Raw genomic sequence first — 15077 nt, forward strand, 5'->3', positions numbered from 1 at the left:
AATAGTATAAAAATTCTTCTAATGATATTACCCCAAATAAATCTTCAATCATAAGTTATTCGTGGCCTTTCATGCTTGGGCCCCACGTGAGGTGCTGACGTGATAATGGAAAACAAGCTCAAAAAGAGTGGTGCCTGGATGGAGTTTACATGCCAAGAGAGTAGAGGACAGAACACAGGTAACTACTAAACACATGAATTAAGTAGATGCAAATTGGAAAGCAAACTATAAAACAAACAGAACGTCCTGATGCATGATACTTAAGTGATCTGTTTTAGATAAATACTTTAATGCCAAGTGTGGAAGGCCACAACGGCACCAGAAATACAGTGAGCTGAGCTGTGAGAGCAGCATCCCAGGAGAGGAAGCAGCAAGGACAAAATGGGGATGGAGCTGAAGAGGAGGCGGGTGTAATTTAAACGGGCCCTCATTCATCATGGAGAAGCATCTGAACTTTATTATGAGTGCAATGAGAATTTATTGAAGGGTATTTAGACAGAGGAAAGACATAATCTGATTTATATTGTTAACAGATTGTGCTGGTTACAAGGTAGAGAATGGGTTGGAAGGTACAACAATAAAAGCAAAGACCATGTTTGGCAAGCCCTGGGAAACTGGGGAAAATTTAACCATCTTGACACTTAGCTGATTCTACCTCAAGTCCAGATGCTGACAGGCAGAACCAGTTCTAGTTAAACAAATGAGTACCATGAGCTGAGATGAATGTCTACTGTGTCCATGGTATATGGCAGCTGGAATAAGCTAGGAAAAAAATAGATGATGAAAACTCCAGAACTTCCTCTAAGCCTAATTTAGACTAATTTGTATTTATCTCCTTGAAGGGCTAAGGGAATTCCATAAGGGACACATTCCAAATATTAGTGCCAGAATCTGGCCTCTTGGCCAAGGCTTGATCAATTTGGACAGCAATCCAGCCAAAAGTGAAAGAAGACAGAAGTATATAATTAAATGAAAGAAGATAAAAATGCAACTCATTTCTAAAACAGTGTGCCTGCCACTGGTCACCCAGGAATAGTTAGTGCTCCTTAAGGGTGTCTGTGGGTCCTGGAATGACAGAGCCAAAAATACAGCAGGAGAGCATTACCACAGGAAGAGAGTGACAACAAAGAAAAAGTCCACTTGAGACACAATTTGGGCTTTGTACAGCATTAGAGTACTCAAAATGCTCTGTAATCAATAACTGTGACATGGCAAGTGGAGATTTTATTCTGGCCTTAAAGCCTAAGTTGGGGCACATGGCTCTGAGATACTTCACTGTACTTTCCCATCCATCATCTCAGCAAAGTCAACAAATGGGGTTTGGTTCACATGAACAAGTCCCCCAGAATATGGGGCTGAATACAATGGACATGGTTACCACTGTGTGATGTCACAATTTCCTGGAGTTAATGGGTTTTAAACAGAGAGTCACAGAGGTAAGTGACTGTGGGGTAGAGATCATTACCACATTTACCAGTTATGGAAATTGACAGTTCTTGACAAGGGTAAGATGACAACCTAGAGTATTTCAACTCAGTCTACTATTCTTTCCTTCCACTCTTAAAGTTTGTAATCTTTGGCCAATGGGGAAAATAGCAGTTCACTATGTCACTTGCTAGATCAAATGGGATAAATGATTGCTACTTCTCAAACTCTTCAGTTGGCCATCAGCGTTCCTCATGTCTTTGAGGTAGAATAATACTTTCCAAAAGTGAAAGATAAATTGTATTAAGAAGTACACTCAAGAAGGAGTACCTGGGTGGCTCAGCCAGTTAAGGGCTGGACTCTTGACCTCAGCTCAGATCTTGTGTCCTGAGTTCAAGCCCTGCATTGGGCTCCACACTGGGCATGGGGCCTATTTTAAAAAAGAAAAATCCTTACTCAAGAAGATAGCATTCCACCAGTAAGAAAACAAAACAAAACAATCCTGGCTCTTTATTAGTCACCAGTTATGTAACATTGACTGAGTCACTATACCCTCTTGGACTTCTCTTTGTTCATCTGGACACAAGAAAGGAGGTGTGAAGGAGTAAAATACATAATGTTTGCAGTCCTTTGTATTGAAACATGGCGTGCCTCTATGAATTTAAGCTAAGAGAGAGCATGTGTTAAGATGCGTGGCACTGTGTCTGCAGGCACTTATCAAAAGTTGAAAGAAGAATTGTAATGAAGCAAGGAAAGGCCAGTGTGGTGGCATCAAGGAAATCCTATTTTCACCTTATAGGAGAGGACTCAAGTGACCTGGAGCCTGATATCTGTGGTCCCAGGCCAATTTTAGGTTGTTAAGTGACCTTTGTGCCTTCTTACATCAGAAAAGCTACCACATGGAAAAGGTGACAGGCTCCTTGAGTGAGACCCAAGGGAGCACAGGGAGGTAGAGTGCACAAGTATTTGGAGGGAGAGGGTCGCTCTCATCACAGGGAATCCTCTTCTAAAAGCAAAAGCTGATTGAGACAATTAGTTTTCCCCCCTCATTGGAAGTTTCCAGTGACCAAGTGACTGCTATCAAGAATATGATAGTATCAGGGTGATAGGCAGGGATTAATTATATTTAGGGTAACCTTGAACCTGTAGTTTTGTGTGTTTGTGTTTCTTGTCCACTATTTCATTCAGTTTTCTTTAACATTCAGCCAATATTTGAAAAGTCCCCCTATGTACTCACATTTTTGTCGATGTCCAAGAATACAAAGACTTAACCTTCTCTCCACCTTGGGGGCCAACATGCTTAGATATGTAAGAGGACTTGAAAGAAACAACTGGAAGAGTCAAAGAATGGGGAGGTAATGTGATATCCTGAAAGTCAAGGAAGGGCTTCATTTCCAGAAATGGAAGGAGAGTATAAATGTTAAACATTTTAATTAAGCCATGATGTTAAATAGGAACTCATTTTTCTTAGCCTTCCCCAGATGTGGTGCTGTCTCGCACAAGAAGACTGGGGTGTAGGGCAAACATGGGTTCGCCTCCTGATAGACTTGAGTGCGAATCCTGATGCAGCCAATTCTGCAGTTATTTCTGGGCAAATATCTGCATATTGTAATATTTTCTTCAGTGAGTTTCTTGTTGGAAACAAGATTATCTATTTCTTCATGAGAGACATAGAGGCAGAGACATAGGCAGAGGGAAAAGCAGGCTCCTTGTGGGGAGCCCGATGTGGGACTTGATCCCAGGATCCTGTCCAAAGGCAGATGCTCAACCACTGAGCCACCCAGGTGTCTCTGTAGGAAACAAGATTAAATAATAAATGTATGAGTCTAGTGCGTGGTTAAGCAATGGCTATCCAATACGTTTTGGTCACTTTCCTGAGCAGTTGAATATATTTTCTAGAAAATGAGTAGAATTGACTGCAGGAATATCACAAATCCTAGCATTGAAGGAAAAACAAATAAATTCATACATTTGTTTATTCTTTCAGCAAGCTTATATAGGATAGCTATTGTACATCATCATGCCTGTTCAGGTCTCAGCAAACAAAAACATAAATAAAATGAGATTTACAATCCCAAGATCTCCAAAGCTAGTGAGAGTTTTTTCCCCATGTATTTTTTGGAGGGCAAATAAGAAATTTTTATAAACGTGGAACTGAATTCTTGGTATGTACCTTACCCTGGATTCTGCAGAGAGCAGCAAATGGTATTGGGTCTGATAGGACTGCCCCATAGAATCTTCTGTGATGATGGAGATGTTCATTTGGGACTCTTAGCTATGGAACCACTGAAATGTGGATAGTGCAATGGAGGGATAGAATTTTAAATTTTATTTCATTTCCATTCATTTAAATTTTATTGTGAATAGTCAGATATGATTAACGACTGCTATACTGGACAGGCAAGTGGAAACCTTGAGTTCCCTCGAGCTTGATGTATTTAAGGTGTATCATCTTATCTTGATGGAAAAGGAAGCCAAAAGTCACATCAGACGAAGAAAACCGACTACATCTTTTGGCCATATAAATTGCTCCCAGAGAATCCCCAATGTCATACTTGTCACTGTCTGTTTCTTTCAATAATACCTTAAATGCAGCATGAAGCTGGCGACAGAATTGAACATACTGGAGATTTTGCCTGGTAAGCAGTTTCTATTAGAAATTAATCTGAGGGGGACTCTGCCTCAAAGAAGTCCTTGTTTTTCATTTCCTTCTTCTCTCTAACCCCATCCCAGAATTTGGGTGAAATTTTGGCCCAGTGTTCCCCTTACTTGCATTTGTTGACTTGAGAAGAAGTTTGGATGCACAGAACTGAGCTATATATTTACAGCTGGGAGACCTAACTTCAAATCCTATATTTGCCATCTCAACAGGCTCAGCCATTCTACCCAGAAAATGGAGACAATAACGCCTACCTGAGTCGAACATGTTCTGTGACAAGGCACATGTAACTGCTTGGAGAAGCAGGATTTAATGCTTGCCCTTGTCGTAATAAAATAATAAAATAAGCCTTGAACTAGAAGTCAATTTGAAGACACTGAAGTCTGTATCATAAGGAATGAGGTGAGCTATGAAATCCCATTAATTCAAATATTTTAAGTGGAAATAATATTTATAGAGGTAGCAAAAATCTCTTTTTCATCCTTCATGGCAGTATCCATGGACTATGTATGTGATATCAAGCCCAAATACCAGGAGTTTGCAAATGTAGAAAAGTCATATGAAGCCAACCAAATCCAGCACTGGTACACAAGTCTGTCTGCAAACTGCACACCCTAAGCATCATTGAGTGAGCCATTCAGAGTGGAAATTTCAATTTTAGCAGGTGACTCTCTCTGTTTTCCTAAGACTGGCAAGCCACATGACTGTTCTAAGCTGTGGACTTAATTATATTCATTTAAATGTTACCTTTTAGTATAAATTCACCATGTATTCCACTGAGAATGGAGACACAGTACTACTTAGTTCACAAAGAAAGGAAAAGGGGAACAAGAATGTTATCATTTTGTTTCCTTGCATCAATAAACATTTACTGATCTACTAAGTGCTGGATATTCGCTAAGCTCTGTAGATAAAGATGTGCACAACCTATGGTCCCCATTAAGACAGAGTTGCTGGTGGGAAACAGGGCACCATGTATGTAAATAGCTATGACATAGAGAGCTTTCTGGAAGCTCAGGGGAAGAGTCAGAATGTGAAGAACGTGTCCTGAGAAAGACTTTCCAGTGGAATGCAATTCTCCAGTTATTTTTAAAGGTAGAGTAAAGGCTTGCTGGCTGCATGAGATATGGGAATGGAGCCAAGGCCTGGTGACATGGGGAGCAGCTCCCCTGTACCTCAGTAAGTAGTCTGGAGTGTATCAGGAGAGAGGCTGAAGCTGCAGGGACAAAGCTGCTTGGGAGTGGAGGAAGATGCTGAGCTGTATGGTACAGGCTTATTGCATTTCTCTTGCGGGGAAAGAGGTAGCTCAGCAACTGATGTGCGCACTGTTGTGTTCTAGCATGGACATCAGAACAGGAAGAGAACTGAGACGGAGATGAAACATATTTGAGTTTAGGTAATAGCAACAGGAATGGAGGAAAGGGAGTGCAGTTACTAATTAAGAAGAGATACAGAAGGTAGGAGTTAAAGATCTGGTGACATTTGTGGGGATTTTAGGGAGGCAGCTATAGGAAAGACACCATTTGCTAGTTTTGTCAAATTGATTCCAGATACAGGATGTAGGAAAGGAACATACAGGGAAAATGTGGGGTTTTTTTCCCCTTCTCCTTTTCTTCTTTTAAAATATATTTTTCTCTTTTTTCTCTTTATTTTTCTTCTTCCATGAGTTAGGCACTGAGGGTTCGAATGTAATTAGTTCAGTTTTGTACATTCTTTGCTTGAGGTGTCTTGGTAACGTCTTGGTGATATCTGTCTAGAGAGCTTCTGAAAATATGAGCATGGAGTCGAGGGCAGACGTCTTGACCAGAGATGTTTTTGATACAATTTTAAGGCTGTTGAAGTTACAGAACTTGTTGTGTTCACCTTGGGAGGTTGTTAGTGAACAGGAAGATGTTTGGATGAAAGAAAAACACCTATGTTTCCAGGTTGTAGTGGTAAAGATGAAGAGTAGCCAGTGGAAAAGACAGAAAGGGTGCCATCAACAGAGGGAAGACAGCTGAGTGGACTGTCAATGGCCATCATGTCAACTACAGACTCTATGTTAGACACCACACTCGGTGGATGCTGTGCAAGTGAACAGGCACAACTGAGCCCTCTATTTCCTGAGAAAGATGAGGGGGTCACTGAAGAGCCCCAACAGCTGTCATAAGAAGCAATCACTTAAAACAACAATGAGGGAGAAATTAGATGCACGTACAGGATCCAATGAATTATACACCAGCCTGGCACAAGATTCAATGCCAGAAAATATATTAACTTAGAAGTTAAAGGAATAGGGAATTGTATAAAATGTGTGTGGGTAGAGAACTGGTCAAAAGTTGTATAATTTGCAGAGGCTTTGTAAAACCTGAGAAATTAGAAGTCTCCACAGGATTTAGCAAGGGGAGGCTATTGGAAATGTTGGCAAAATAATCCCAGGAGTTGTGGGATCAGAAACCAGGATAGACAGGACACAGGGTGCACACATGGGCATTAAGCGTAGCTCTTTCTTGGAAGTAGAAGGATCCAAGAGAGGTGGTCCGGTGGCTAGGGGGATCACAAAGTCAAGGCCATTTGATTTGGGTTTCTTTTGTATAGTTTTGCTATTGATTTATTTTTCACTAGGAGTAACAGGTGTGGCTTTGTGTACACCATGAAAGGAGGCAGTGGACATAAGGATGTAGAATGGGAAAACAAATCATAAATATGTAATGCAATAAGATGCTTGAGACAGCAAGAGAGGACAGTTATGAAAGAGAGAAGTCTTTTGCAGTACTTCTCAAGCAAGGGGAGATTTCCACCCCACCCCCCTTCCCCAGGGGATGTGGGGCCAGGTCAGGAGTCACTCCTGGTTCTCAGAGCTGTGTTGGGACCCCTGGGTGGCTCAGCAGTTGAGCATCTGCCTTCAGCCCAGGGCGTGATCCCGGGGTCCTGGAAGCGAGTCCTGCATCGGGCTCCCTGCGAGGAGCCTGCTTCTCCCTCTGCCTGTGTCTGCCTCTCTCTCTGTCTTTCATGAATAAATAAATCAAATCTTAAAACAAAAGCTATGTTATCTGCATCTAGTGAGGAGAGGCCAGGATGCTGCTAAACATCCCACAGTGCACACAACTGCCTCTCACAACCAACAGTTGGATGGGGCTGACATGGATTGTCCTAATCCACCAGAAGATATGCATTAATAGGAAGCAGTAGGATGTAGAGGCAGCCTCAACTGAGCCCTCTATTTCCTGAGAAAGATGAGGAAGGCTCTGGGACTGGGGAGTGGGGTGTAGGTTTGAAACATGCCTCAGGGAAGCCTTGGATAGAGAACTGAGGGCCCTGCGTGGTACTGGAGAGCTTAGTTGGTTGCCCACTCAATGCACTCCAACTGGCATCTCGGTTAAAACCAACAGTCTGAACCAGAACCCCTATGTGTTTCTCACTCACCAACCCAAACACTGGGCTCCCCTGCTACTATCTTCTGGGGTGCCTGCTGCCTCCTCCCTGGCAGAGCAGTAGCAGGGCTATGAAAGCACAAGGATCACCCACCGCCTTCCCTGGGTGCAGGCCTGGTCCACCTGGTCGACCAGTTTTCCAGCTGTGACTGCAAAGCTGGACTTCCCCAGGGAGAGAGAACTGCACTCCTTTGACACTGCCAGAGGAGTGACACTTGGTCAGGCTCCCCAGGGCAGAAAAACCACGCTCCTCCCCAGCCGGGCACCAGGTCAACCCAAGTCTATAAACCCCAGTTTATAGTCTTGGCTCTAAACCCCCAGACAGCTAAAGCAGCGCATGCAGGTGGCGCAGAAACAAGGCAGTCTGAAGAAAACACTTATCCTTCTCTTTGGGAGTTTCATTGCTCACTTGGCGAGGGGCAGTCACAGAGATGCCAACAACATCTTCACTCCGAATCCTGATTTATGCTACTTCATTTCAAATTCCACTGAACTTCAGCTGCTACTATCTTCAGCACCTCACACAAAAAAGAGTAGGGGAGACATAGATTCTTAAAGTCATGACAGAGATGTTAAAATTAGGGAAAAACGGAGGGAAGGGTATCCAGGATCTTTCTAGATTGTTTCTTATGACTGTATGCAAATCTCCTATTATCTTAAATTTTTAAAAAATTAAAATAAATATACACACCTGCATAGAAGTTATAGGCACTGTCATGTGGCCCCATAAAGTGTTTATACATTCACTAGTTTAGTCAATTAACAAACATGCAGCCCTAACTTGCTATTTTTCAGGTCCTAGGATACTGACAAGTGTTCAACCCTTTATAAAAATAATGAAGTTGACCTTTTTGTTCCCTCCATTATAAAGAAGAATAAAATGAGGCTCAAACCTGTGTTTCAGAGTTTTGTTGCCAAGCCTGCTAAGAATAAATATTCTTTGATGTATGTTGGTCATTCTTTCTGCTTTATGCATTTGCTTTCAGGAGCTTGCTGACAGGATGGACTGTGGGTTTGGGCAGGATCAAGGCTTTTCTGCAATCTATTCTCTAATGCTACTTCAATGTTAGTAATCATTCTGTAGGGATATGTGGGAGGCTCAGGGTTTGAGCATCTGCCTTTGGCTCAGGAGCATGATCCCAGGGTCCTGGAATTGAGTCCCACATCGGGGTCCCTGCAGGGAGCTTGCTTCTCCCTCTGCCTATGTCTCTGCCTCTTTGTGTCTCTCATGAATAAATAAATAAATCTTAAAAAAATAAATAAATTGAATAATGCATCTCTTTGTAGATATAATTTAACCCACAAAAATTGATGAAATTCATTAATTATTATTAATATGTTTGCAACATTCATCAAATATGACTGCTAGTTGCCTGGTATTGAGCTAAATCTTCCTCATGACCCTGATAATCCCAACTCAAATGAAGCTCACAGAGATGACCATTGTCAATCTATTTGACTGAGAGACCAAAAAGAAAGAAGAAAGGAAGAAAGAAAGAAAGAAAGAAAGAAAGAAAGAAAGAAAGAAAGAAAGAAAGAAAGAAAGAAAAAGAAAAGAAAAAAAGAAAGAAGGAAACTTGCCTTTTATCACATTTATACTCTGCCCCTGACAATTATCGAACTTTACGAATCTCAACCTCATTACATTTGGATGGGAGCCAACTGTCCTCAGGAAAGAGTACTAAAAATTAATGATGGTGAATTGCTAGGAAAAAAGTGGTGGAAAGAAGACATATGGTTAATGATGACATACGATTGCAGAAAAATGCAGCAGTGTGTGCAAGTGCTAGGACAGCAATTAGATAGGGGGTGCTGGTAACTCAAGGAGGCAGAGTTGGGACCATGCAGGCCCTCCCAAAGCTACTTTTGTGCCACTGTTCTTCCTGCAGTATCATATGTGATACGTGCCATCACTTCCTGGCTGCTGAGGTTCATCACATGATGAGACTTTTCAGCGTGTGATGGGATCGAGTCCCCACAGAGCACCTGCTGTGGGACTGGATCCCAGGACCTCTCAAACCCTGAGCCAAAGGCAGATGCTCAACCACTGAGCCACCCAGGAGTCCCTCATTATTCAATTTAAATCAACAAGTATTTATCAAATTCCTAAACTCTGACAAATACTGTACTAGACTCAGTAAAAACAAAGCATTCATAAATGTAGGGTCCTGCGTTGGAAAGATATCTGATCATGTTGGAGAGATGAGTTACGCCAATGATACAGTTGTTCTCAGCTCAGGAAATTCCTGGAGGGTTATACAGTGATTGTCTCTCTCTCTCTTTTTTTTTTTAAGATTTTATTTATTTATTCATGAGAGACACACAGAGAGGAAGAGGCAGAGACACAGGCAGAGGCAGAGGGAGAAGCAGGCTCCATGCAGGGAGCCTGATGTGGGACTCGATCCCAGGTCTCTAGGATCATGCCCTGGGGTGAAGGTGGCACTAAACTGCTGAGCCACCTGGGCTGCCCTCTTTTTTTTTTTTTTTTCATAGCAAGATCCACAGAGATCATTTTCAGTGTAGCATGATACCTTACATGTTAGCCTCTCATAGTTATTGAGCGCTTGATATATGGCATGTGCATTCGAAAGACTGAAGTGTTTTGTTTTATGTCATTGTAATTATTTTAAAATTTAGAGAATCTGGTACTCAATCAGTTACTGGAAAATCTTTATGTTTGCAACAACTTGGGTATGTAGATCTACTTTTGCAACTGCAAGGAGTATGAAATCCTACATATGGATCACGTATTTCCTATAAGAGCATAGTAACTGGATTGAGATGGGCTAAAAGTATAAAATACACACTCATTTCTACAATTTAGCACAAAGGAAACAGAAGGTAAGCTATCTCATTAATAAATGTTTTATGTTGATTGCATGTTGAAATGACATATTAGATACACTGGGTTACCTGAATGCATAATTCAATTTAATTTACCCTTTTCTTTCATTTTTTTAAATACAACTATTAGAAAAGTTTATGTGGCTTGCATTAGGGTGGTGTGGGATCATACATGTCAGTGAACATCATACATCTCCTTCCCTATGATGGATCACACCCAGACAAACCCATCTTGGCCTACCAGCAAGATTTCCACACATCACATATCTCAGAATTCCTGGAACACGAGGCCAGAGGCAAAGCCTGGAACTTGATTGTAGGTCCACAGATTATACCTAAGAAGTGCATGACCTTCAATGAAGATGCCTGTCACCTTATATAAACCAAACTCATCTTTACACAGAGACAGCCAGAACCCAGACTTATCAAATACCCTATTTAATAGGAGAGGAAAAGTTAATGGCAATCTAAACACCAAGGCATTTGTGTCATATGCCACCCTTCACAAAATAGATTAAAATTTCACATCAAAATGAACTACTGATTTTGGGGGAGGTGTGTGTGGGGGGATGTGTTTCCCTTGGGAATATCCCTACACTTCATGTGGCAAGGACTGGTATTTCTGTGTCCAAAATCCTCTGTAAAAATGTGCCATCCTAAAAAAAAAAATGTGCCATCCTTATAAAAGTGGAAACTGCTGATTGATTCACCTGTTTGGACAAGAAGTAATGCACTTACTTGGAAGGGCTTTATCGATGGATTTTGCACTAACAATGGTGGATCTGGTGAGCATGGACCCCGCCCTCGCCCTAGAATGCAAGGCAACACCCCCACCTAGTGGTCACTACATCAAGTTGTGCACAGTCTGACAGACTAAGCAGCCCTGAGCGTGCACAACTTTGCACACTTGTCCCTGGCCATTACTTATATTCCAGATGTGATCTTGCCAACAGGGAATCTGCATCTAAACAGACTAATTAAAGACTACAGCATGTATTCAAAAAGGTTAAAGAGATGGAATATTATGGTTTTATTACAGGAAAAATTTTAATTGAGATTTCATATGTTTGGAAATTATCTCTGGTTAATCTAGGCAGGCTTCCAAGAGGATGGTATCCTAGATTTGTGATTTTTAAAATGAGGGCATGGAAGTAGTTATTGATGAAGGAGGCATTGCCTTTGCATCAGTTTAAAAGCCCAGTTATTTCTGGATGAGGCATTTACCCCCTTATGCTGTACTACATATCAAAATTGGATTTGGTTAAAGGGATTAATAACCAGCATGATTAAAAAAAACATGGTGCATAGGTGTTCAACTCATTCATTCGATGCTACATGAAAGTATGAGGGATTTATTATTTTTAGGGTCTAGAGTGGAAGAGAAAGAGACTAGCTAGGAAGACCAGAGTGGTCTCTGACCAGTCAGATGCAATATGTAGAGTCTACGTATTTTATGGAAACATTCAAAGAAGAGCTGAAATCATAGACCTTCAGCATGTTAAATTTTAGATTAACACACTTTACAAATTTTAATCTTTATGATCACAGAGTTAGAACCCAAGGGCCATAAAATTATAGGCTGTCAGAATCTTAAAATCATTTAGCTGTAAAGCTAGTTTTAGAAAGCTCTGGAAAGCAGATAATCATTTTTCCTAGTGTCAGCTGCAGGGACAGAGTTCAGGGACATATTTCCCCCAGGGACTTTCACAAATAAATAACTCTGTCATTTTCTTAGGAGGACTCTGTTCTTCCTGGATCACATCCTTGCAACGCTCCCTATTGGATGAAGCCATTACCATTAAGGGTTGTCTAGGGATAATTTCAAAAAGAGAAAGCCAGATTTGGGGAGCAATCGGTTCCTCGAGTTATGAGAACATAGGAAGGTCAGTGCTGTCGGAGTTATTTCATCTGGGTTGGGAAAAGGGGTACTTGGATTAGGAACCCCCTCAGAAAAAGTGAGTCGGCATTCACATTTGCAGTAATAAGATCTATCTTCAAAAGAAAAGCTTCCTGGTTATTCCTCACTGCACTTACCCTTTACTGTGAGCATCACCCTCCACTCATTCTCTGCACAGGCTGAAGAAATGAGGAAAAGCATTCGAGGAACTAGGGAATGGGTTAAGGTCTCGACGTTGACGTTGACCATGCACCACGCATGTCATTCCCATCTCATTGGACTCCTGACAACCTCGCAAGTGAGACTTATCATCTCTGGTTTTCAGGATGGAAAACTGAGATGAAGAATAATTAAGTATGTTGCCCTAGATCAAGGAGATAGCAAACGCAGATCCAGGATCTTCACCTAGAGCACTCTCAACTTTATTAAATATTAGATACTGTTTGATGTCAGAAACTGACTATGAACTCCTGCAATGTGCATGTACTCTATGTTGCAACTTTGCATATAATAATGAATTTCAACCATATTCAACTATATTGCCCTAACAATGTCACCCTGAGGTGGCCATGTTCCCCCTCGTTGTAAGGATGGGATATGAGGGTCAGAGCATCTAAGCAGGCTGCCCAAGGAATGCACCCTGTGGTCAAGCCCTGATTCAATAACAATGCTTCTCATTTTAAAACCCTGTGCTCTGTTCACTAAAGCCCCTTCTGATAAATAAACAGTATATAAACCTGTTCTCTTCTGTTCCTGACTGTTCATCTTGGTCTCTGTGAATTTCCCTCATTTCCTGCAAATCTGACAAATTAGTGAAAAAGAAAATGTAATGAGGAATAATCTCCCTCTGATACTGTTCTTGAAAGCCAACAAAATTGAATTGAAGAAAGAACTGAATGTGGTCTAAGCTTTGCAAAGCCTCCTCTTTTGGTTCCCTGTTTCCATATTCATAGAGCCTTACTGGAACCCCAGTGAGATTATAGAGAACGCTGGCCTTTTTTTCCACTAACAGTTGTTGGTTTTGTCATTTTCATCCAAACACCTTAGTCATAAGTAATTGGATTTCCTCACTACAGAAGAACTGGCATTTTTATGATAATGAAGTTGAGTACAGGAACTCATTTGACATTAAAGGTGCTTTGCAAATATATTATGAAAATCTGCTTTACAAGAGTATATTAAGGAATAGAGTGAGGGCTTAATTTTCAAGAAACATACTGAAATGTCTAGAGGATACCAGCTCTCAATCATCCCTGCTTACCTGAAATGCAGGTATCTTTCCTAAAAGTTAGCCCTTGTTTTATTTTATTTTTATTTTTTTTTTAAGATTTTATTTATTCATTCATGAGAGACACACACACACACAGAGACACAGACACAGGCAGAGGGAGAAGCAGGCTCCCTGCAGGGAGCCCAGTGCAGGACTCCACCCCAGGTCTCCAGGATCACACCCCCAGCCGAAGGCAGGCACCAAACCACTGAACCACCTAGGGAGGGATCCCAAAAGGCCCTTGTTTTAAATTTCAAATTCAGGGACACCTGGGTGACTCAGCGGTTGAGCACCTGCCCCTGGCTCAGGGTGTGATCCTTGGCTCCCTGCATGGAGCCTGCTTCTCCCTCTGCCTATGTCTCTGCCTTTCTCTCTGTGTGTCTTTCATGAATAAATAAAATCTTTAAAAAAAAATCAAATTCATTCCACATTTTCTTTGTTTCTACCACATATCAGAAAAGCAGCAAGTTACTTTCAGATACAACAAAACCCCAGGAAACAAAAATTAAAACAAAGCAAAACTAGAATATGAATTTTGTTTGTTTTTTTATAAAAGAAAAGGGCTCATAAGCTAGAGGGTTGAATATGGGTACAGATACAAGGAGAGAAAGACACATAATGCCTAACTGCTGGCTTTATTTAAATAAATTATTTCCAGATATCTAGTATTTTCAACAAAAGATTCATAGCTAACCCGGCCACTGTGTTGGGATAGAAGTACCAGGAAACCCTGGCAAAATTATGAGTTAGGGTCTGGATTGAATAGGATATTAAGCCACTGATTTATTCATAAGTTCACCTATATGCTTCCTTATCTGAGTTAGGTGGTAAAGGATAGACAGAACTTGAGTGGAAATATTCAAGGCCACTAATTGATTAGTTTAAATGAGTCATTTTTGGTACATTTATCATTATCAGAAACAACCAAGTCTAGGTGTCCCCTGAGAAATACAAGATATATGGCATTTTGAAGGATTTTAGGATGGGCTTATTTAGAAGCATGTGTGTATAGGAGTGTAGAGAAATTATTGAGGGAATATTAAAAAAAGTCTTAAAATGAAGATAGAGAGGAAGGGGATTGGTATAGTCAAAAAATGAAAAGAAATGGTACACCTTCACATTTCATAGTTTTCAATTCTGTAATCTCTGAATTTTTACAAAGATATATGGATTATATTGGAAAAATAATTTTGGGAATGTTATAGATCTTTCAATCCACAAAACATCTTAAAACATACCCAGTCTCCTCATACACATGTAAATTCTTTGTTTCTCTATTATCTCTCTATCCTTGATTGTCTGGTGTACTTACCAGAAAAAGAAAATTGGTCTAGAGTTGTCATTTTAGGAAGGTTTCGCTAACAAATTCAACTTCTTCAATAAGAGAGCAAATGTCTTATGCCAATTTTTTTAAAGAAATTTGTCCATATGATCTAAATCATCAGATGTGCTGATATAAAATTGTTGGTATATTGTCTTATTACCCTTTTCCTATTCATAAAACATGTAGTAATTGCTTCTTTCTGACTCTTGCTATAGATGATCTGTGTTCCTCCTTCTGTGGTCAGC

General features: G+C 40.7%; 1 long non-coding RNA gene across 7 annotated transcripts in view; it reads left to right on the top strand.

Moving 5' to 3' along the window:
* Positions 1–1421: 1421 nt before the first annotated feature.
* LOC102154983 overlaps positions 1422–15077 on the top strand; it is a 28165-nt gene continuing 14509 nt past the window's right edge. For 2 of the 7 annotated variants that reach the window (XR_005368785.1, XR_005368784.1), the window contains exons 1-5: positions 1422–1505; positions 4297–4486; positions 4578–4748; positions 10135–10338; positions 12077–12224. This is a non-coding gene — a long non-coding RNA (uncharacterized LOC102154983). Of the gene's footprint in view, positions 1506–4296; positions 4487–4577; positions 4749–8292; positions 8446–10134; positions 10339–12076; positions 12225–12416; positions 12979–15077 lie in introns of those variants that run through there. The other 5 variants (XR_005368781.1, XR_005368782.1, XR_005368783.1 and 2 more) reach the window with 5 other exon arrangements.

The sequence above is a fragment of the Canis lupus genome, chromosome 13, assembly GCF_011100685.1.
Source record: "Canis lupus familiaris isolate Mischka breed German Shepherd chromosome 13, alternate assembly UU_Cfam_GSD_1.0, whole genome shotgun sequence".
Lineage (NCBI taxonomy): Eukaryota > Metazoa > Chordata > Mammalia > Carnivora > Canidae > Canis > Canis lupus.